The sequence below is a fragment of the Rhinoderma darwinii genome, chromosome 5 (assembly GCF_050947455.1).
Source record: "Rhinoderma darwinii isolate aRhiDar2 chromosome 5, aRhiDar2.hap1, whole genome shotgun sequence".
Taxonomy (NCBI): Eukaryota; Metazoa; Chordata; class Amphibia; order Anura; family Rhinodermatidae; genus Rhinoderma; species Rhinoderma darwinii.
This window is the reverse complement of record NC_134691.1, coordinates 19,805,507-19,831,162: the sequence shown is the minus strand read 5'-3', so window position 1 is coordinate 19,831,162 and position 25,656 is coordinate 19,805,507.

Genomic DNA, 25,656 nt, shown 5'->3' with positions numbered 1-25,656 from the left:
AAGTTCCCCCCGTGTAGTTTTCAGCTGAGCTCTCACCTTCCTCAGGATCAATGATACCCCATGAGGTGAGATTTTGCATGGAGCCCCAGATCGATGTCGATTGACAGTCATTTTGTATGTCTTCCATTTTCTTACTATTGCACCAACAGTTGTCTCCTTCTCACCCAGCGTCTTACTTATGGTTTTGTAGGCCATTCCAGCCTTGTGCAGGTCTATGATCTTGTCCCTGACATCCTTAGAAAGCTCTTTGGTCTTGCCCATGTTGTAGAGGTTAGAGTCAGACTGATTAATTGAGTCTGTGGACAGGAGTCTTTTATACAGGTGACCATGTAAGAGCTGTCTTTAATGCAGGCACCAAGTTGATTTGGAGCGTGTAACTGGTCTGGAGGAGGCTGAACTCTTAATGGTTGGTAGGGGATCAAATACTTATTTCTCTGTGCACAATGCAAATAAATATATATAATTTTGACAATGTGATTTTCTGTTTGTTTGTTTTTATATATAATCTATCTCTCACTGGTAAAATTAACCTAGCCTAAAAATTCTAGACTGTTCATGACTTTGACAGGGGGAAACTTACAAAATCAGCAAGGGATCAAATACTTATTTCCTTCACTGTATGGTACAATATTCCCTATAGAGCCCCTATGCAGCAGCATATATGGTGCAATATTCCCTATAGAGCCCCTATGCAGAAGCTTATATAGTACAGTATTCCCTATAGAGCGCATATGCAGCAGTATATATGGTACAATATTCCCTATAGGGTCCCTATGCAGCTGTATATATGGTACAGTATGCCATATAGATCTCCTATTCAGCAGTATATATGGTACAGTATATCCTGTATATCTCCTCTGCAGCTGTATATATGGTACAGTATGTTCTGTAGATCTCCTATGCAGCAGTATATAAGTTACAGTATGTCCTGTAGATCTCCTATACAGCAGTATATATGGTACAGTGTGTCCTATAGAGCCCCTATGCAGCAGTATATATGGTCCAGTATGTCCTGTAGATCTCCTATGCAGCAGTATATATGGTCCAGTATGTCCTGTAGATCTCCTATACAGCAGTATATATGGTACAGTGTGTCCTGTAGATCTCCTATACAGCAGTATATATGGTACAGTATGTCCTGTAGATCTCCTATACAGCAGTATATATGGTCCAGTATGTCCTGTAGATCTCCTATACAGCAGTATATATGGTCCAGTATGTCCTTTAGATCTCCTATACAGCAGTATATATGGTACAGTATGTCCTGTAGATCTCCTATACAGCCAGTATATATGGTACAGTATGTCCTATAGAGCCCCTATACAGCAGTATATAAGGTACAGTATGTCCTGTAGATCTCCTATACAGCAGTATATAAGGTACAGTATGTCCTGTAGATCTCCTATACAGCAGTATATATGATACAGTATGTCCTGTAGATCTCCTATACAGCAGTATATATGGTACAGTGTGTCCACCCCTGATAACAATACTACTATATAATAATAAAAATGATACTACACTGAGGAAAAATGACACTTACTTGATAAATCCAGTTAAGGCTTCTCTGGAGCCAGGACACCTCTTTCTCTTTGGGTGGAGCTGGAGCTGGAGTTGGAGTCACCTGTAGGAATATAGTTATTTTTTCATTTTCATTCTCAGTAAGTCGGTAGGAGGATTGATCTCACACCTGCTGCTAAGTATCTGACTTATAAAGAAATGTTATCAATCCAAGTAATATGTCATCTGGATCTAAGTACAACTTCAGCAACAAGAACAATACAGAAAAGCACACAAAACAGAAAAAAGAAAATCATCCCGTAACCAAACATCACAACCACCATTGTCCTCTGCTAAGTTCTCAGACTGATTCTTGTTAGGATTATGGATGTAAAGCAAATTACACTCCCCAATAAGAAGAATTACTATTCTGTGAATATCAGACTCACCCAAGAGATCTGTGTCTTCAGGAGGCCTAGAAAGGTCATGCAAGGTGACGCCTTGGGTGGATCGGGTGGTAGCGGAGTAACCTGCAATAAACAGAGTGAGCATAGAGGTCAGGGGAAGGTCAATGTCTGGTGGTGTTGTCATGTCATGGGCAAATCCTCAGTATGGGACCGTCACAGTGGTCGTTATGGCCAATAGTTATAAGGTGATAGCCTTCTCTAGGGAGAGGATTTACCCAAATATCCAATGGGCCATGGTGTGTTTACTTATGTTACATACATGGTGGAAGACAATAGCCCAAGACTTAAAATTTTATTTGTATCTGTTTTCTTAAAGGGGTTTTCCGGAAGCAAACAATCACATTTAGTTAAACAAAACAATCCAAAGCAAGTGACTTTGCAATATACTTACGTTGGATCTGATGAATGTAGCGTCGTATCCCATCTTCAGTCACGTGACCACTTTCTAATCCAAAATTGGCACTTCCTCTGCAGACCCGTCCATTAGCTCCGATAGCTAACTTCCTGTTTCCGGTTATCAGAGAGTCCGGTTTCGCCACAAATTACGTAACTGTACCACGTGTTTCCTCATCTGTTTAGCCATGTCCGGGCGGTCCGCAATTTATTCTGCAGGGCCGTTCCAGAACGTCCTGCAGAGTTAGCATGTTTGCCGCTCCACGGCGGCATTTAACTCCGTGATACAGCTGTCTCTAGACAGCTGTATCATGGATCTTTAACCGGAGACCACTCAGCGTGGTCTCCGGTCATGTGATCGTTGTGACAACCTGTCACAACCATCACATTGCTCCTTATAGCAGCGCTTATGTGCCGACTGTGAGGAGCTCTGTGATACAGCGGTCTAGAGACAGCTGATATCACGGAGCTTTCACCCGAAGACCACTCAGCGTGGTCTCCGGTCATGTGATCGCTGTGACAGCATGTCACAGTGATTACATTGCTCCTCCCAGCCGTCCTTGTGCGCCGACGGTAAGGCGCTCAGCCATGCTGTGACAGCCTTTCACAGCGATCCCATGCGTGCCGACGGTAAGGAGCTCCATGATACAGCTGTCTAGAGACCGCTGTATCACCGAGCTTTAGAGTGGTCTCTGGCCAGATGATCGCTGTCACAGCGATCACCAGTTGCATCTTCTCCCAGAGAGGGAGAAGAATAATGTAATGTAAAAAAAAAAAAAAACACACTTTCTTTTTTCAATAAAAATGTATTCTATAAATAAATATGTCTATCTGCTACACGGCGGCTGTGGCCACGCATGACACAGGTCGACCAGCCAAAGATCGCTATGTCCCGTAGCCTACATTTCATGTAATAAAAGTCAATGTGGTGTCGCAACGCGCAAGTTGCCACGACATGACAGTTGCGAGAATTCCAAACGGTCGTGTCGCAGTTACTTGCAGGTCACCACGCGACCACATTGACTTTCATTACTTGCGGTGTAGGCTATGGGACATAGCGATCTTTGGTCGGACAACATGTGTTGTGGCCAAAGTCACCATGTAACACACGGAGGAAGTACCAGGCAAGTAGATGAGATTTTACCAAACTCATCCGCACGCTGCAGACATTTTACACGGAAGATTTTCAAATCTTTGATATGTCGTTAAATTAATACCTTGGGATCTACTTTCCATAAAGTGATCATATTTGGGGTGTCAAAGGGGTTTTCCAGTCTACAAAAATTGATGGCATATCCTCAGGATAAGCCATCAATATCTGATGGGTGGTGGCCCGTCTCCCTGCAGATCGGCTGTTTTGAAGGGGCCGTGATGTTACGAGCGCTGCTTCCCCTACATTTCCTTTACTGCTCACACTGTGAATCACGGACACACTTGTAGCGGCGGTTCACAGTATTACAATATACACTTGAATGGGAGAAATCTGTAATACTGTGAACCGCCGCTACAAGTGTGTCCGTGATTCACAGTGTGAGCAGTAAAGGAAATGGAGGGGAAGCAGCGCTCGTACCAGCACTGTGGCCCCTTCAAAACAGCCGATCGATGGGGGTGCCGGCTGTCAGACCCTGACAGATCAGATATTGATGGCATATACTGAGGAAACTGCGTCAGAAAATGCGCCAAAAAACGGCCAAAAACGCCTCCTATTGGTTTCAATGGGAGGCGGAGGCATTTTTACCTGGAAAAGAACTGGCATGCCCTATTTTGGGGGGTTTACGTCTCTGAGCCCTCATTGACAACAATGGGAGGCAGAGAAAGTGTTTTTCGCTGCGTGTTTGACCACGGCGCTCAATGGCCGCGGCCAAAACCCGGCAAACGGCGTGCAGGCAGATCAAAATCTGCCTCGGAATTACAGACAGAATTTTGAGGAAGAATTTTCTGCCTGCAAAAAAACTCAGTGTGAACAGGGCCTAATACAGGATCTCTTGGAACAGATCCAGCAGCAGGTGAGGAAAATGTGCTGACTGGATTGTGTGTAGCAAGATGTCTGACATAGGTGGAGTGGGCGGACTTACATTTACCAGGCTGTGAAAGGGGCGGGGAGGGAGATGGTGTCTGGACTTAGATCAGGGATAGATGGAGGCACAAAGGATCATGATGATTATTACTGTGTAGGACAGTGCGCAGGGACGAGCTGCCGGGAATTACAGCAGGGAAGGACCTGTGACCATAGAGGGGTGTGGCCAGGGGCATAACTAGGAAAGACTGGGCCCCATAGCAAACTTTTGGCTGGGGCCCCCCCTCCCCTTGGTGTCACACAGCCCCCCAGTAGATAACGCCATACAGCCCCCCTGTAGATAACGCCATACATCCCCCTGTAGATAACGCCATACAGCCCCCCCTGTAGATAACGCCATACAGCCCCCTGTAGGTAATGCCATAGAGACCCCCTGTAGATAACGCCATACAGCCCCCTGTAGATAACGCCATACAGACCCCTGTAGATAACGCCATACAGCCCTCTGTAGATAACGCCATACAGAACCCCCCATGTAGATAACGCCATACAGAACCCCCTGTAGATAACGCCATACAGAACCCCCTGTAGATAACGCCATATAGAGTCCCTCTGTAGATAACGCCATACAGCCCCCTGTAGATAACGCCATACAGCCCCCTGTGGATAACGCCATACAGCCCCCTGTAGATAACGCCATACAGCCCCCTGTAGATAACGCCATACAGCCCCCTGTAGATAACGCCATACATCCCCCTCTGTAGAGAACGCCATACAGCCCCCCATAGGTAACGCCATACAGCCCCCACTGTAGATAACGCCATACAGAGTCCCCCTGTAGATATAGATAACTCCATACAGAGTGCCCCCCCTGTAGATAACGCCATACAGCCCCCCTGTAGGTAACGCCATACAGCCCCCCCTGTAGGTAACGCTATACAGCCCCCCTGCAGGTAACGGTATACAGCTGTCCCCCCTGTAGGTAACGCCATGCAGCCCCAACCCCTAAAAAAAATTCGACCTACAGTGTGTCCTACAAAAGACATGTATCCCCTCTCCACAGGACAGGGGATACATGTGTGATCGCTGGCAGCGATAAGGAGAACGGGGGACCAAAAGTCCCCTGAAGTTCTCCATGACTAACCTCTGACTTCCGGCGTCTGCGCAGCTCAATAAAAATGAAAGGAGCGCTGGTCACGCATGCACACAAGCGCGACCGGCGCTCCATTCATTTCTACGGAGCTGCCGACACAGACCCCGGAAGTCCGTGGTTTGTGATGGAGAACTTCAGGGGACTTTCAGTCCCCCGTTTTCCCTATCAATGCCAGCGATCACACATGTATCCCCTATCCTGTGGATATCCTGTTGATAGGGGATACATGTCTTATGTTTAATGGCAGAGCGGGGAGATACCTCCCCGCTCTGCCGTAGTGTTCAGTGGCGTCGCGCTGTAGCAGCCATAGCGGCTGCTAGCGGAGCCTCCAGCCATGGTCGGGGCCCGTGTCAGCGGGCGACATGGGCCCCCTCATGCTGCGGGCTCCTTAGCAGCCGCAACGGCTGCTACAGCGGTGGTTACGCCACTGGGCATGGCAGTATTCAAATAGCTGAGATGCTTTGGAGGAAGTGGGGGGGGGGTGCAAGCTGTCTCCTCAGATGCAGCAGAGGATCATGGATATGGTGGGTTACAAGACAGGAAACAAACAGAAAGAGCAGCAGTGACGATGGAGATCAAACAGAAACTGGTTAGGAGGTTAATAGTAGGTATTAGGGAAGGCAAACCAAGGCTCGGGGACACTTTTTAGAATTTTGTTTTTTTCCTGGACAACCTCTTTAATTGTACATTTTGGTTATTTTGTAGTCACTACACGAGGACTACATTGACCATAAGTCACTTTGTTCCTTTAGATTCATATTTTTGGGAGGGAAACTACTGTAAATTTAATAATTTCAGTCTAGTATGACATCTCTAAAAATACTTAAAAATGTTTGACTTACTCCGAAGATGTTCTCCTCGAGCCACTCAATGACCTTCTCGATCCGAGACGACGGTTCCTCCTTTTGTGGGATGGGTTTTTCTATAGTAATCTGTAAGACAAGATTGTGACTGTACATTAATTGTCTGCTCAGCGCCAATGTTCAGCCTGTAAAGCATGTACTGATTGTTTTCATACAAGGAAACCAGGTAAAAAAGCAAAGGATTTGCCTTTGTAGATCCTGAGTAAACACCTCAACGACAAGTACTACACATGAGTAAAATATTTTATATAGCTCCACTTTTAAACAATAATTTCTTAACCCCTTCCCGACATCCACTGTACATGTATGTAAGTATGGGTCCGGAACTGAGCCCACGACATGTACAGCCTGTGTCAGCTGTATATTACATTTGACACCCTTCCCTAAGGTCTGGGATCAGAGATAATTCCGATCCTGGCCATTTAACCACAAATATGCCATGGTCAATAGTCTTCTCTGTCCCCCCATCACCCCCTGTGACGCGGGGGCGGTGGTTTATCAGGGCAACCGGGGAGGGCTAAATGAAGGGGATAGTATCCTATTAAAAGGGTTGTCTTACAATTGACAATTATCACTTATCTACTGGATAGGTGATAAATGGCTGATCACTGGACGCGCCCCTGCTGGGACCGCCACCAATAGCGAGAATAGGGCTCCCAAACTGTATCTCCTTACCGCTGCTTTAATCAATGTCTATGGGACTGACGGAAACAGATGGGCGCTGTACTCAGCTGTTTCCATTATTCCCATGGAATTTGAATGGATCGGAAGAACGCATTCTCAACCACCCCTCTATTCAATGTTCTCGTCATTGTGGTCAAGCAGTAGGGAAAATAACAGGGGGTTGGAGACCAACACTCAAGCAATCGGTAGGGGCCCCCAGTGATCAGACAATTATCACATATCCTGTGGTATACTCCATTTAAGCCCTGTGCAGTGTATTGTATGAGCCAATCAACACACGTTTAAGTCCCCCTAGTGGAACTAAAAAAAATGAATATTTTATATATATAAAAAGAGACATGACCTCTGGGTAAATAGGGTGATATATGGGCATATAAATAACACAGATCGACAATATTGGTAGTAAATTCTTACTCACCCCAAATACCGTCTCTCCGATATGCTCACAGCAGTCGCAAAATAGGGCATAGCCGTCCTTGGGGGGCAGAGCAGCCGGTGGAGCAACCTACAATAAAAACATAACAAATTATAGAGAAAAGCAGACATGACCACAATAAATGACTTATAATTGGGGGTCAGTAAATAACATAAGACCTCACGTATGCGCTGGAGGAGATTTATTCTCTGTGCATTACTTATGCCATTACTCTTTATATTAGTATGTAACTTATCTCATAACAGCCAAACCGGAGACGCCTCCATGGGTCTTTCTTTTCCGTTTGGAGAAGTCTATAGTTTGACTGATATGAGCTAATTTGCATACTTTTTTTTCCCATGAAGCATTGCCTGTAAATAAGTCTCCATACATCTGCTTGCTCTCCTCAATAAGAGCCAGTACTCCCACCACACTCTTTATATTAGATTATGACTCAGCAGCGACATTTGGTCTCCTGCGGTTCGCTGTAAAATGTGTGTATCTGAAGAGGATACAATAGATATACAATATAAGATACACTATAAGTGGGGCAATGATATCACCCCCCTACTCACCCCAAATATGTACTTTGTCATCCATCTGTATATGTCCGATAACTTGGACGGCTCTGCTCCAGGGGGCACTGCTAGGGCATTAGTCTAGAATAAAAAGTGAGATAGTAAATTGTAAGACAATACAAAGTACAAATGTCATAATGTAACACAGTGGTAGCCGGGGACTAGACTGTCAACATTGTGTTTTCATAAAATGTAATAACCAGTCACATTGAATAAGCCCCCGGACAACATGTGACGCTCATTGTACTAGAAAAGCCCCACTTACCATCTGTGAACCAGTCACAGGGCAGATTAGTATCGCAATTATACAAAGCTTCAACCACATCGTCAGTCGCTTTCACCTCAGTGAAATGAGCCAATATGGAGGCAGCAGAGAAAGTGACCACGATGGTGTTTATGACAGACCTCCCAATCGTCCCGAATCCGGCGGGCAAGTCCCGGTTTTTGACTGCTGTCCCGCCGTCCCGGCGGTCTGAGCAATGTCCTGCCCTGCCCCAATCTATCTATCTATCTATCTATCTATCTATCTATCTATCTATCTATCTATCTATCTATCTATCTCATATCTGTCTGTCTGTCTGTCTATCTATCTATCTATCTATCTATCTATCTATCTATCTATCTATCTATCTATCTATCTATCTATCTATCTATCTTTCTATCTAATCTATCTACAAAAATAGAATCCTGCAGCACAGGCTTAAATGAAAGGGGGTGCAAGCCTTAGGGAACTGATCACTGTCCCTATAGACAAAAAGCAGTAAATAGGCAGTAAATAGAACAGAAACGAAGCGTCTTCGTTTTAGCGATTGGTGGGGGTCTCAGTGCTCGGACCCCCACCAATGCAAACTTCTGACATGTCACTATGACACGTCAGAAGTTTGTTAAACGTTTACCAAACACTTTAAGTATAAAAATGCCTAAATGGATGCTCCATATGGAGTTAAAAGGGTTATCCAGTCCCTAAAAATTCATGACCTATCCTCAGGATAGGCCATCAAAAGATGATGGGTCGGGGTCCGACTTCCGGGACCCCCTGCCGATCAGCATTTTTGAAGGGGGTGCAGCGCTCGTTGTACTACTTTGATGATCTACGTATTTTTTTTTATGTGGGGAAGTTCATATTTCAATAAAAAAATATTTTCTTATGTCTCTGTGTTTTCTTTAATACTTTAATAGCGCCTTAGTAATGGCAGCAGTCTGATTGACAACGTCCATTACTAAGGTGGGGCTTAATGTTTGCTAGTAAAATGGCTGCAACTAACCCCCCCATTATTACCCCTGTACCCACCGCCACCAGGGGTGCTGGGAAGAGCCGGGTGCGATCCAGTACCAGACCAACTGTAGTGATGGTCGGGCACTGGGCAGCAGCAGGCTGGTATTATGAGGCTGGAAAGGGCCATAAACCTTGGCTTTTCCCACCCTTGTAATGCTAGGCTGCTGCTGCTGTGTTGTATCTGGCTGGTTATGGAAAATGGGGGGGGGGACCCCACGTCGATTTAAAAAAAAAAGAAAACGACATTGCTTTCCCCCCCATTTTCCTAACCAGCCAGATTCAACAAAGCAGCAGCAGGCTAGCATTACCAGGGTGGGAAGGGCCACAGTTTCTGGCCTTCCCCAGCCTAATAATATCAGCCTGCGGCCACCCCAGAGTCCGGCCATCACTACAGATGGTCAGGTACTGGATCGTACCCGGTTCTTCCCGACACCCCTAGTGGTGGTGGGCACCAGGGTAATAATGGGGGGTTAGTTGCAGCCTTTTTACTGGGTCACACTAAGCCCCACCTTAGTAATGGACGCAGTCAATCAGACAACTGTCATTACCAAGGCGCTAATAAAGGATTAAAAAAAACACAGACACATGAGAAAATATTTTTTTTATTGAAATAAGAACTCTCCCACAAACCCTCTTTGACCATTTTATTTTTTTTAAAACGTAGATCATCTCAGTAGTCCAACGAATCTACAAGGTAGTCCAAACGGTCCAGCGGAACCTGCAAAACAAAATAATAAGGTTTGTAATATGAAGAATAAAAATACTTCTCCTCACCTCTAGCGACTTCTGTCTTCTTCCCTTCGCTGCGATATATACTAGACGTCAATGAAAAATAATTCCCCTTCATGTAACTCTGCTACCTGTCAGCTGAAAAGTCATCCACCACAGGGAAAAATGTTTCCCCACCATGTCTCATTCCCCAGTGTTTCTTTGTGGTTCTCCGCCATGGGCAAACATTTTTCCCTCTGGCAGATGATTTTTCCATTGACAGGTAGCAGAGTTATACAACAGGAAAACCAATTCCCCATCATGTAACTCTGCTACCTGTCAATTGAAAAGTCATCCACCACAGGGTCTCCCTCTTGACTTTCATTGTTCTCAGCCTTTAGGTTTGTCCTGCAGCTGCTGCCGCCGTGATGAGCAAATGTTATACCCAATTTAGGAAAAGTAACACAAAGACGATATAACCGGATCCATAATATCTGTGATATCCAGACAGTCCAGAGATCCGCAGTGAGAATGTGCGCGCGTTATTTGAAGAAGGATCTGGCCGTGATTTGATGGGCTTATGCGGGATATTGGGCGTGGCTTAAAATGTCCCTCTTTTCCGAATTCAAAAGTTGGGAGGTATGTTTATGACATCACCAGCAACACCACCTGTGACATCATAGCTCCATAGAACGGAAAGACTGGATTATACCAGATTATACTAGTTCTGGAACACAAATATTGGACAGAACTTTTGCTTAACCCCTTAATGACGCAGCCTAGTTTTGGCCTTAAGGCTCAGAGCCCATTTTTCAAATCTGACATATTTCACTTTATGTGGTAATAACGTCAGAATGCTTAAACCTATCCAAGCGATTCTGAGATTGTTTTCTCGTGACACATTGGGCTTCATGTTCGTGGTAAAATTTGGTCGATATATTCAGTGTTTATTGGTGAAAAATTGCAAAATTGAGAGAATTTTTTTTAAAAATAGCATTTTTCAGAATTTAAATGCATCTGTTTGTAAAACAGACGGTTATACCACCCAAAATAGTTACTAGTTCACATTTCCCATATGTCTACTTTAGATTGGCATCGTTTTTTTAACATTATTTTATTTTTCTTGGACGTTACAAGGCTTCGAACATAAACAGCAATTTCTCATATTTTTAAGAAAATTTAAAAAGCCTTTTTTTTAAGGTACCTCTTCAGTTCTGAAGTGGCTTTGAGGGGCCTATGTATTAGAAACCCTGATAAAACACCCCATTTTAAAAACTAGACCCCTCAAAGTATTCAAAACAGCATTTAGAAAGTTTTTTAACCCTTCAGGCATTTCACAGGAATTAAAGCAAAGTGGAGGTGAAATTTGCAAATTTCATTTTTCTTGCTGAATTTCAATTTTATTCAATTTTTTTTCTGTAACACAGAAGGTTTTACCAGAGAAATGCTACTAAATATGTATTGTCCAGATTCTGCAGTTTTTAGAAATGTCCCACATGTGGCTCTACTGCGCTCGTGGAATAAAACACAAGCCCTAGAAGCAAGGAAGCACCTAGTGCATTTTGAGGCCTCTTTTTAATTAGAATATATTTTAGGCAGCATGCCAGGTTTGAAGAGTTGTTGAGGTGCCAAAACAGTAGGAATAGCCCAATAGTGACCCCATTTTGGAAACTGCACCCCACAAGGAATTCATTTATGGTTGTTGTTACCATTTTGACCGCATAGTTTTTTCACAGCACGTATTTGAATTGGGCTGTGAAATGAAAAAAATTTCATTTTTTCAAATAAAATGTCATTTGTGATCAAAATTTCTTCTTTTCACAGGGAACAAAATACACCATTTTGTTGCCCAATTTGTCCTTAGTGCGGCAATACCCCATTTGTCGTGATAAACTGCCGTTTGGGCCCATGGGAGGGCTCAGAAGGAAAGGAGCGCAATGTGTTTGTTGGAGTCCAGATTTTGCTGGATTGGTTTTCGGGTGCCATGTCGCATTTGCAGAGCCTCAGAGGTATCAAAGCAATGGAAACCCATCATAAGTGACCCCATTTTGGAAACTACACCCCTCAAGGAATTCATTTATAGGTAATGTGATCATTTAGACCCCATAGTTTCTTCAAAGAACTTATTTAAATTGGGCTGGGAATTAAAAAATAAATATTTTTTCCAATAATATGTCGTTTTAGCTCAAAAATTCTTATTTTCACAAGAAATAAAATACCCCATTCTGTTGCGCAATTTGTTCTGAGTGCGGCAATACCCCATTTGTGGTGATAAACTGCCGTTTGGGCCCATGGGAGGGCTTAGAAGGAAAGGACCACCATTTGGCCTACTGGGGATTTTCTAGTGCGAAGTCATGTATGCAGAAGCCCCTGAGGTACCAGTACAGTTGAAACCCGCAAGAAGTGACCCCGTTTTAAAAACGACACCCTTAAGGCATTCGACAATTGGCGCCGTCCCTACTGGGCAGTTTTTGAGAATGAGGCACATCTGTTCATCGAATGTGAATTTTGAGAAACAATCTAGGGATTTGCGAGAAAGATTCTTGGACAGGGGGTACAGTCACAGAAGTATTAAGAAAGGATACAGACGGGCACAACTCACGAGTCGGGATTAAATTTTACATCCATTGGGAATAAATAAAAAGAAAAGTGATCAAAATAATATTCGATACGTCACTACGTATAATAATCAATGGTATACGATGAGATCTATTTTGGATAAGCATTGGCCAATTTTGCACCTTGAACCTGCTATTGTGGGAAATCCATCCAAAAAAAACCCAAATGACAGCTCGAAGGAGCATGAATCTTAAAGACATGCTAGTGAAGAGCCATTATGTACCGAGGCAACAAAGCTTATTTTCATCAAGCAGTCCCAGACAGGGTTGTTACCCTTGTGGTGATTGCCTATCATGTACGAATATGGTCCGCACAACAACCTTTGTGTCAATGACAGAGAATAGGGTTTTTGAGATCCGACACTATATCTCTTGCAGCACAACGAATGTTATATATTACGCAACCTGTGGCTGCCAGAAGGTATATGTTGGTTTGACCTCAAGACAATTAAGGATTAGGGTAAGAGAACATGTGCGTGATATAGTCGCTGCTAAGGAGGTCGAGGACCTCACACTCCTTAAAACAATCCCCAGACACTTTAAAATACACCATGCCTGTGACCCAAAATCTTTCAAGGCATGGGGTATTGACAGAGTCTTTTGTGGCATTAGAGATGGGGATGTTAAGAAATTGTTGGCTCAGAGGGAATGTAAGTGGATTATTACCCTTGGTACAATGGCCCCTGTTGGTCTGAACGAGACATTAAGTTTTGCCTCATTCCTTTAAACTCTCTATCTTTATTTGTTTTTTAACCTTTTTAATCTGTATATCTACTAATATATGTTTTTGTTCTGTTTAGTTTTTTATTCTACTCCTCCATATCAGATATGTCTGATTTATCTATGGTCACTATACGTGGGACGTGAGAGGCTGGATTTATGTGGAGAGATTCTCTTCTTTCTCTACACCTCGGAACATGATGGGACCTTTTGGAGCGTGTCCACACGATGTTGATATTTTATTATCTGTCATTGCATTTGTATTAATGGATTCATTGTAAAAATCGCAGTATATAATTAATATTCTCTTATGTAGACTTTTATTCTCCTGATGTAATACTTATAATTTTCTTTGTATGTATGTGTTTTTTATTAGTTACTTTTATATATATATATTATTTTATTAATGTATGGGTATTCACGCGGAATACATATGTGGAAATAGTATTTTTCCTTGTCTGTATTCTTCTTGGATATTTATTAATATATACTCACTTTAATGATTTATTAAATATTATTGCTGACCTTTATATTTTGTCAGCATCTTATCACTATATGTTCCTTTTTTTGTCACTTATTTTTATCTATATGAGTCACACACCCGGCTGAACATATTCAGGTCCCTATTGGCCTCTTTGGTCAGCTGGTCTCTCGACCTATCACTTGTCTATTATGGCTTATAATTTGTCATTCTTTAATATATTTTTATTTAGCACTTGTTTCATCAGGATACATTCTTCTACTTTTGAATGTTTCTGCTTATTGATACCTTTGAGACCTTTTATCTCAGTATAATGTGTCTGTGTACATCTGCGGTGAATGATATTCTTAGGATTATAAAATGGCCCACATTCTAAATGGTAGATTAATTGCTTTTGATTTTTTCCAGAGCCGCGCATGCGTGGTCGGGTCTCAATGGCTCGGTGCTGGAGTCTCGCGATGATCTGACTGTGTCACACACCCGGCTGAACATATTCAGGTCCCTATTGGCCTCTTTGGTCAGCTGGTCTCTTGACCTATCACTTGTCTATTATGGCTTATAATTTGTCATTCTTTAATATATTTTTATTTGGGCGTGGTTTGGCCGAGGATGCTGATGGCCGCGTGAGACAAGAGCTCCGCCAAAGATTCTCATCACTAGCTACTAAAAGCACCTGTCAGCGACAAAAATCACTCCCATGATAGGGATTTCAAAACTCTATATGGGCAGGAAGAGATTCCCTAAGCAGTCGGCTACAAAGTCGGATCAGAACTCATCCATAATGGAAGAAGGTGATTCCAGAGCTCCGGAAGATGGCGACGAGGAGAGGTCACGAAGTCCAGCTCCGTTAACCACAAATAAACCCCCAATGATACTTACAGGTGAGGAGACTGTGCAGGAAAAGGGTACAAGAGCGCGAGAGATGTCAGAAGGCACGCAGACACCTCGTACAGGGCTACGAACAGCACAGACGAGGAATACTGTGAAGTACTCCATTACCAAAATGGTGCCAACGTCCCCACGAGGCATACCCGGAAGAGACGATACTATGATGTTGAAACAGCATGCAGCAGTGATCCGGATACCGAGCCCGGAGAGGTCAGAGAATGAACCTAGCTCTCCGTCCTCTAGCCCTGCTAAGCAGAAACAGAAAATGGACGATCACCTCAAGGAATCTGAGGTAAGCCATGATCCTAAATCTCTGAATAATGCCAATGACACAGCAGACGCTTTTGAAAGTTTCCACACCTCAAACAAAGTGGTCTCAGAAAACATGCTTAAAGAGATGTTGTCAGCTCTCCGAAGCACACTACACAATGACATATCAAATATTGTACAGCCTTTCCAAAAATCACTGTCTGAAATAGGAGAAAGAGTCTCGCACATAGAAAACAAGATGGCGACATTTTCCGCTGCACATTATGATCTCGTTGACTCACATAAAGACATAGAAGAGAAAGTTAGTCAAATCCAAGCGAAACTGATAGACTCAGAAGATAGAGACAGAAGAAACAACATAAAATTCAGGGGCATTCCGGAATCGATAGCCGGACTAAATCTGAGAGATTACATTCAAAAATTCATCAAGAGTATCCTACCTGACACTATTGAATATGAGCTTAGCATTGATCGTGCACACAGGGTTCCAAAACCTAAAAATCTACCTGATAACATACCGCGTGATGTGCTAGCAAGATTTACTTTTTTCCAAATGAAAGAAAAGTTAATGTATGCGTCACGTATACATCAGCCTTTGCCCTCACCATACTCTCACCTTAAAATGTTTCAAGATTTATCAGCTGCCACCTTACAAGCAAGAAGAGAAATGGCACCGCTAACGGAAATATTGAGGAAAAATAATATTCCATACAGATGGGGTTATCCAACGAAAATACTAGTAAATCGCAACGGCACAGTTCATATGGCCAGAACAGTCACTGAAGGACATTCCCTGCTGAAGCTGTGGAATATCTCTACAGAACCACCTATACTGGACTCTCCTAGAAGATCACCGGCAAGAATAGATGGTGAATGGCAAAGAATTGGTCCGACTTAACTTTATAATGGTAATCTAATGCTTTTTTGAAAAATGATGATGATACTGTACTATGTGGTATTACACGTTTCCACTTAAAATTTTCCCCCACATATCGGTTCGTGTAAAGATACCGAATGACTTGAGAGTCATCCTATTCTATGTTATTGTTGTATTGATGTTATGTTTTTGTACTGGAAGTTACCTATATAATGACTGTAATGTATTGCAAACCTGTAAAAGTGTGCGTTCAAAGAAATATCAGACCCCTGTCTTTGCCCTTAAGATCATGCCTGGCCTTACTTCAATAATACCAAAATACCACCCACTCAAAAATGGGAATAAATTTACTATCATTAAATGTTAGGGGTATTAACTCCCCTTTTAAAAGATCCCTCCTCTGGAGAGAAGCAAAAAAGCATGGAAGTGACATAATTTGTCTACAAGAAACACGTATTAGTGAGAATAACATTCCTCACCTACAACATAGGGACTACCCTACCTTGATATATTCAACATACCCTCAAAAAAAGAGAGGGGTACTTATTGCCTTTAAATCATCATTGGCGATTACAATTCACCACCAATATATAGACCCACAAAGTAGATATATTATCTTGGTATGTACCATTAATAATCAGGATTACACAATAGTAAATTTATATGCCCCTAACAGAAGACAGATTCACTTTATAAACAGAATAGTCAAAAAAGCCCAAAAGATTAGGAAAGGGAACTTAATAATAGGTGGAGACTTCAATTCAATAGTAGATCACTCATTAGATTCGACAGCTAACTCCAGAAACCAAAACCTTGATCTCCAAAGCTTCCTAAGACTTAATTCCCTCTTTGATATATGGAGAATCCAACATGCATCAGAAAGAGATTACTCCTATTACTCTTCACGGCATAAGACCTACTCAAGAATTGATCTATTCTTGATTGATAAATTATTAATTGAGAGAGTGACCAAAACACAAATAGGACATATACAATGGACAGACCATGCACCGATATCAATGTCGATATCCGAACAATTCCCGAAGACAAATGACTATATCTGGAGAGCAAACTCCTATGTAATCTCGCATGATATCCATTCTAAAAAAATTGCCTCAGACATAGAAGAATACTTTTCCTTTAATGACCTTCCAGAAGTCAATCCATTCACGCTATGGAATGCTCACAAAGCATACATTAGGGGGTCCTTCATTAAAATAGGAAGCAGATTAAAAAAGGAGAGAGAGCTACAAATTAACAACTCCATGGCAAAGATACAAAATTTGGAAACACTAAACAAACAGAACCATTCATTTTCCACTTCGGCAGAACTGGGAAAGGAATCATCTTCGTAATCTATTACTCCACAAATACGAACATACACTCAGGAAATCCAAAATGCATTATTATACACAGGACAATAAAGCAGGATCTTTATTAGCTAAAAGAATCAAACAACAAGCACAAAAATCCAGAATTCAGAAAATTATACATCCCAAGACCGGGGAAATGATAATGTCCCCAAAAGGCATTTCCAACGCCTTCAAAGATTACTACCAAAAGTTATACAATCTTAAAGAAGATAAAGAGACAACTCAACCTACACAAGTACATATAGACAAATTCCTTAAGCAAATAAACCTACCTAAAATCTCAGAGAACTCCTTACAATCTCTTAACTCTCCGATATCGCTTAATGAAATCACAAAGGCCATAAAATCGCTTCCAATGCACAAAGCCCCGGGACCTGATGGTCTTTCGAACGATTATTACAAAAAATTTATACATATATTAACACCCAGACTACTTACGGTATTACAAGAAGCCTCCACTACTGCAACATTCCCAAAAGAAATGCTGTCGGCATTGATAATAACCATCCCTAAACCAGGGAAGTCAACTGAACGAACTTCAAACTATAGGCCTATTTCTCTCCTGAACGGAGATGTCAAAATATATGCAAAAATACTAAAAATACTAGCCTCTAGGCTGAAATTAGTTATCCCATCACTAATAACGAATGACCAAGCTGGTTTTATCCCGGGCAGACAAGCTCCAGATAATACTCGACGGGTCATATCTCTGATGCAATACTGTGAGTATAACAATATTCCATCAACCTTTCTTACAATTGACGCTGAGAAAGCGTTTGACAGGATAAATTGGAACTACGCTTTCTCTGTACTAGAAAAATTTGGCATTCAAGGCCATATTTACTCGGCAATTAAGGCCCTATACTCACAACCGTCAGCTAGAGTCTACTCCAACAATACTCTATCACAGGAATTTGTTATAACTAATGGTACCAGGCAGGGGTGTCCCCTATCCCCAATTTTTTTCATTTTATCTATTGAACCGTTGGCTGAATTTATTAGACTTGACAAGGAGATACAAGGCATTATTATTAATAAAAAGGAACATAAAATAACCTTGTTTGCAGACGACATTATTTTATGTAATACCCTCCCGGAGAGATCCTTGAAGAGAATTTTTGAAGTGCTCAATACCTTTAGCGATATCTCCTACTACAAGATCAACAGATCCAAATCCCAAATCCTCCCAATAAATATTGTATTACAAACTCTTTCTGATCTGAAGGCCAGGCATGATCTTGATTGGCAACCTCTAGAACTCAACTACTTGGGCATTAAACTTACATGTCCAACTAAAAAAATATATCAACAGAATTACCCACATCTGTTAATGAAATTAGAAAAAGAAATGCAGGTCTACTCTAAATCTATAATTTCATGGTTCGGAAGAATAGCTATCTTTAAAATGATGTTATTACCGCAATTGATGTATCTTTTTAGGACAATACCAATTCCAATTCCTAGCTCGTTCTTCACTATCCTTAATAGCCACCTACAAAAATTCATATGGAATGGGAAAAAATCTCGTACAGCATACAACATAATGACATTACATAGGAGAGCAGGAGGTCTAGGACTCCCTAATCTGAGAGATTATTATTCTGCATGTATTCTAGACCAACTTAGCCATTGGTGGAATGACAACTCTGATAAAAGCTGGGTGGAATTAGAAAGATACATAAGTGGTTATAGCTCTTTAAAGGCCAGAATGATATCTGTGATATGGAAGTTACCGTTAAAGAAAACATACTTGATATCTATACAAACCTCAGATAAAGTGTGGCAAAATTATATTAAAGTATCAAAAAACAATATGGTGTGTCCATATAACCAGATTCCGTTTTCTGGAAGATAATATTCCAGGCATAGAATTAGACGACTGGAAATTAAGCAATATCAAATCTGTGGCTGATATCATAGCTCAAGATTTCTCACAAATAAGCGGAAAATATCAAATACCTCCAAACCACCACATCAAGTTCTCACGTATAGATAAGTTCTTACAGCTGAAAAGACCAATGAACTCTAATCAGAGCTCCGATTTAGTTTCGATGTTTAATATGATCACTAAAGCAAAAAGAGGAATATCCTTTTTCTACAATGATATTGGGAACAAATCTCTTTTGATTAAAAACCACTATATGGTTAAATGGGAAGAGGAGCTGAAGGTAAATATATCTGAAATCGAATGGAAATCAGCACTTAACAATATATATAAAATCTTCAGATGTGTAACTCACCAAGAAGCGGTTTTCAAAACATACCTGAGATGGTACTACACACCCACAAGAATAAATAAAATATTTCCTTCCTGTTCAAACAACTGCTGGAGATTATGCGGATATAAAGGATCCCTATATCATATACTGTGGGAATGTAACAAAATACAACCCCTCTGGAGTGCTACCAGCCGGATAATCTCTATCCTCCTGAAAAAAGAGTTTCACCTCAAACCAAGAATGGCTTTATTATTTCTAGATTTGAATTCCTTCGACCCCTCCTCCAGATATATTATAGCACATCTTCTTATGTCAACTAAGCTTATCATTACCAGACATTGGAAACAAACCACACAACCCCATATACAAGAAGTTATAGCCCAAGTAAATACCACATACATATATGAAAAAATGGTTGCCAATCAAAATCATAAATATGTACAATTTACCCAAAGATGGGGAAAGTGGTCAGATAGCTCATATTATAGTTGCTGAACGCACACTTACCTAATGTTAATATCCCTGTTAATACAGTCAAAACCGGTTTAGATTAGTTATTTATTTCAGTTGCTCCGCACAGTGATACTAAAAGCATAAACAGTATAAACTACAATGAACCTTATTCGACTTGAGCGACTCTTTGAATAAAAACCCAATAAATAACGAAAAGGATCTTAGTATAGAAATGTATTGTACGCTCCGAGATAAGTATTACCATCTAGCATTTAATGAGTTGTATTAAAGCTTAACACACAATGGTATACAAAGAGGATGTACTGTTTTACTTTTACATAATTAACACAGTGAAAATATGAGAATGTAACATATAGTCAATCAAATGTATGTAAATCACTTTCTATACTGTAAACGATTTCATCACTGTGTTATGTATTTTTGCATGTTTTGCGGATTTAATAAAAAACTTTATGATTTAAAAAAAATAAAATATATTTTTATTTATCACTTGTTTCATCAGGATACATTCTTCTACTTTTGAATGTTTCTGCTTATTGATACCTTTGAGACCTTTTATCTCAGAATAATGTGTCTGTGTACATCTGCGGTGGATGATATTCTTAGGATTATAAAATGGGCCACATTCTAAATGGTAGATTAATTGCTTTTGATTTTTTCCAAGCAATCAATAAGCTTCACTATCGCTTCTTACCTTGTTTTCCGTCTGTGTGTGTCGAGCCTGTCGTCTCTGGACCTCGCTCGTGCTGTTTGATTGTACCTGTCTGCGCGTGCGCGGTTTCCGGAGCCGCGCATGCGTGGTCGGGTCTCAATGGCTTGGTGCTGGAGTCTCGCGATGATCTGACTGTGGCACACGCGGCTGAACATATTCAGGTCCCTATTGGCCTCTTTGGTCAGCTGGTCTCTCGACCTATCACATTTAAGAGGTCTAATTAATACGATTCAGAACACCCCTTGAAAAAGCTATCTACGCGAAACGCGCGTTGGGGTTTCTCCACACTTGGGAGTCGTCACATCTGAGGAGCCACATGGGTTAGTAACTTATTCAGGTTTACTACTAATTGATGATCTGTTATGCTATTTGCCCGGCCATCTGTATCTGTAGGTGACAGTAATGCTTTTTATTTAAAAAAACGATCTTTTTTCACAACGTTAGGTGCGATTTTAGTTTATGCTAATGAGCTTTCTTAATGCCCAAGTGGGCGTACTTTTACTTTCGACCAAGTGGGCGTTGTACAGAGGAGTGCATGACGCTGACCAATCGGCATCATGCACTCCTCTCCATTCATTTACACTGCACTAGCGATATAGTTATATCGCTATGTGCAGCCTCATACACAAGCCCTAACATTACTACAGTGTCCTGATAATGAATACACATGACCATCCAGCCTGGACGTCATGTGTACTCAGAATCCTGACACTTCTGAATCTTTTCTGTGAGATTCCAGCAACGGATACGAAATCTCGCGAGATTACGAGGTAAACGAGATTTCGTATCCGTTACTGTAAATCTCACAGAAAAGATTAGGGCCCTGAAACTGAAGGAATGTTCCCCTCCGGCCTGCGCATTGAGATGTTTTTCATCACCGCATTACTAGTGGCATAACTTTTTTTGTTTTTCGGCTGATTGAGCGGTGTGTGGGCTTGTTTTTTGCGAGACGGGCTGTAGATTTTATTGGTACCATTTTAGAGCACGTAGGACTTTTTGATCATTTTTTATTTCATTTTTTGATAAAGGAAATTACCAAAAACAAGCAATTCTGGAATAGTTTTTTATTGGGTTTTTTTCGGCATCCACAGTGCTCTCTAAATTACATGTTAGCTTTATTCTGCGGGTCGATACGATTACGGCGATACCAAAGTTATATAGTTTTTTTTATGTATTGCAGCTTTTGCACAATAAAATCACTTTTTTTATAAAATCATTTGTTTTCTGTGTCGCCATATTCTTAGACCCATAACTTTTTTATTTTTGCGTGCACAAAGCGGTGTCAGGAATTATTTTTTGCGTGATGGATTGCCGTTCTTATTAGTACTATTTTGGAGTAAATGTGACTTTTTGATAATTTTTTATAGCATTTTTTGGAAGGAGATGTGACCTAAAAACAAAGATTCTGGCATTGTTTTTCATGTTTTTTTTTACCGTGTTCACCGTGCGGGATAAATTACATAATAGTTTTGTAGATTGGGTCGTTACGGACGCAACGATACCAATTATGTATAGTTTTTTTTAATTTTTACGATTTTTCCCAGAATAAAAGACTTACTATGGGAAAAAAGTCAGTTTAGCTTTATTTTTATTTGAAACTTGTGTGTTTTTATTGTTTTACCACATTTTTTGTAACTTTTTTTAACTTTTTTAACTTGTCACACTAAGGGACTTGAGGACCTGATGCCCCGATCGCTACTCTAATACACTGTACTATTAGCCAGATCGGAAGTTGTTAGCCAGATCGGAAGTCTTTTTCACCTTTGGGTGCATTTAGGGTATATTCCCTCTGGATGCATGGCAACGAGGTTTCCCCTCGGAGCACACTTGTTTGCAGACTGCTAAGTGACATATTTAGCTTTTGCGGTGACATGATTTAGCTTATGCGGTGACATGATATTATGGTTGTATAATGGACAGCAGATGATATGAATTACGCACTATTGCAATTTACATGCTGACCTCATGATCTTTCATATAATACTGTTGTCTACCGCAGTTATGTCCCTATGTTAAGGTGTTTTTGTATACCATGCCCTTGCGGATTGGTGTTGTCTTTATACCATCCCTGCGATTTAACAGTAGTTTGGAGTGGTTCATACATAACTTTTTTCTCTTTTTAGAAACCTCGCTTTGTTTTTTACTATGTATGTTATATTTATATGCAATAAAATTGATTTTTTTACCATATGTATAGCCTTGTGACTCTTGGTTCTCAATTTTGTTAACTGCACTACATACGTAGCGCAGTGTATTAGCGCTGTCAGTTATTCACTGACAGCAAGCCTATGAGGACGCGCCACAGGTGGGTCCTCATCAGCTCCCGTACAAGGCAGACTCGGACACCGTTTTCTGGCGTCCGATTGCCATAGCAAACCAGCGATTGCATCACTGGGCTGCCGGTCGGGTTAAAACCCATCAGATGCTGCGTAATATTGAGCGCAGCATCTGAGGGGTTAATCAGCCGGATCGGAGAATAGCTCCGGTCCTGGCAGTTACAGGAGGGTGCCAGCTGTATAATACAGCTGTCACCCCGCGGTGATGGTGCCGGCTCTGCTTCTGAGCCCGCACCATCACTGAGACGTAACTGTACTGCGCTTTGCGGGAACACCTTCCCGGCAGCGCCGTATATATGCGGCTGATGTCAGGAAGGGGTTAAGACTTCAGAATTTTGGGAAATAGATTATTGTGTATTTAAGTGCACCCAGAGGAGGGGGGGACAGGTTCAGTTCAGAGCATATGAGCTGGGGATTGGGGTGCTGCTCGATATGAAGGCAGCTGCAATTCAACCCCAATGTACCTGCTTTTTGTTGTGGTTTTATTTTGTATTTACACAAAATAAATACGAGCATTGTTTGCCAAATCCTGAGTGAGGACTGTTTAAAAGCGCAAGAATACCCGCACCCCAACAGGGTACAATAAGAAATACTTTCATTTTAATAACTAAGGAGGGCAACCTGGAAAACCCGCTATGGAGGGAGAGGGAAAGGCAGGTCCCACCACCAACCTACCCACCATTCCATAAAATCCAGCCCAAAAAATAAATCAAAGGCCTCAGCAAAGAAAGATTTACTGATACAACCAATCTCATCTGGATTTATTCCTCTCACTCAGATTTACAACCTGGATGAGACAGACGCTCCCTCGGGTCGTTGGTATAGTGAGAATTTTTAGTTTTGTTTTAGGTGTTTTTTTACAAATTTTAAATGGGGCTGGTCAGTAAACAAAATAGTAATTGGTCATGGCCAATATGGGAGAGAGAAAAGGTGAATTAAGAATAAATAAATAAAAAATCCAAGGAGGTATGGCATATTTTGCACAGGCCGGGATTTGTGGGCCACGTCTCACAATGGTATGTGGTGTCCTTACGAATGCCTCGCTTGGCACACACACAGAATTTTTTTGGGGCTTCAGTTTTTTTTAATCAATAGATTTTTATTGAAAATGTTTACAATTTTTTCAACAGTATAAACCATCCTTGGTCCTAGAACATGGACCTGTATAGAATTAATACATACATGTGATATGTCAAAAAGGATATACATGAACAAGAAACAACAGACAACTTTGCTATGCCATATACATACAAATGATAATACACGTTATGTCATGGTTCCAAATAACTCTTCATTTAGGTGTGGTATTTCGATTTTACCCATAGCTCCCAATACCGTGCATTCTTTGTGTAACCAGAGGGAGACTGTAATAGCATGGATTCATGGTGACATGCTACATTTACCCTGCCTATCACTTCCAACAGGGTAGGGGAAATGGGAGACTTCCAGGACTTGGCAATTACCATTCTAGCAGCAATAAAGACATGGTGCACTAGTACCCGATGCTCTAGAAGTATGTCCTCTAAACCGATGTCTAGGATAGCCAATTCCGGGCAGTGAGGAAGAGATATTCCTGTGATTTCTAATAATAGGCGAAAGACCTCCTTCCACATTTCTCCAACCTTGGGACAGGTCCACCACATATGCAAGGTGGATCCCAAGGAGCCACAACCCCTCCAGCAGCAGTTGGAACTGCTTTGAAATATATGTGCACATCTGGACGGTGTTAGGTACCATCTCAGGTGAATTTTACGGGTGAGTTCAATATGATTAACGCATTTGGAATGACGAGCAATCCAACTAGAGGCCTTCAACCTTTGTGCCATAGAAAACGTAGAACCCATCTCCCGTTCCCATCGTAGTATATGCTCTGTCTTCCCCGAGGTCTGCTTTTTCAAAAGGAGATCATAACTACAAGCTAAGCCCTTATTGTGTCCTTGCCATTTGAACAGGAATTTGTGATACGAGGAAAGATTTGTAGGTGGAGCCGGGATAGCAATTGATTGTATCATATGTCTTATCTGGAGATGCTGGTAAAACATGGTTCTAGTTACGCCATATTCCCTTACCAACTGCTCAAAAGATTTCAAGTGTCTTCCCTCGTATAAATCTGAAAGGGCTGTTACACCTAACAATTCCCATGTCTGCAAAAATACATGTGGGACTAAAGATTGGAATGCTTGCAACGGTATACGTTCATGAGATAGGTACACCCAATGATTTGCGCATACCTTTAATTTCCAACCTTTCAGTGCATCAGATGTAGTTACCAAGAACACCCTAGACCTATCTGCCCCTACATATGTCGCGGCCATCAGATTGAGTATGGAAGAGCGGGGAAACATCTAATTTTCCAACTGGGCCTAAAGGGACGTAGCTGTGGAGCTCCATAACGTACCTAACTGATCCATGATGGCAGCTACATTATATGCCGTTACATCTGGGACTCCCAAACCCCCTTCCTTAACCTTCTGATACAATAAAGTCCTGGCTACCCTCTCTCGTTTATTATTCCAAATGAACTGGAGAAACAGGTTCTGAATCTGAGAGGAGATACTAGTAGGTATTAACAGTGGAATAGTCCTGCAAAAATATAAGTATTTGGGAAGCAATAAAATTTTAACCAAATTGACT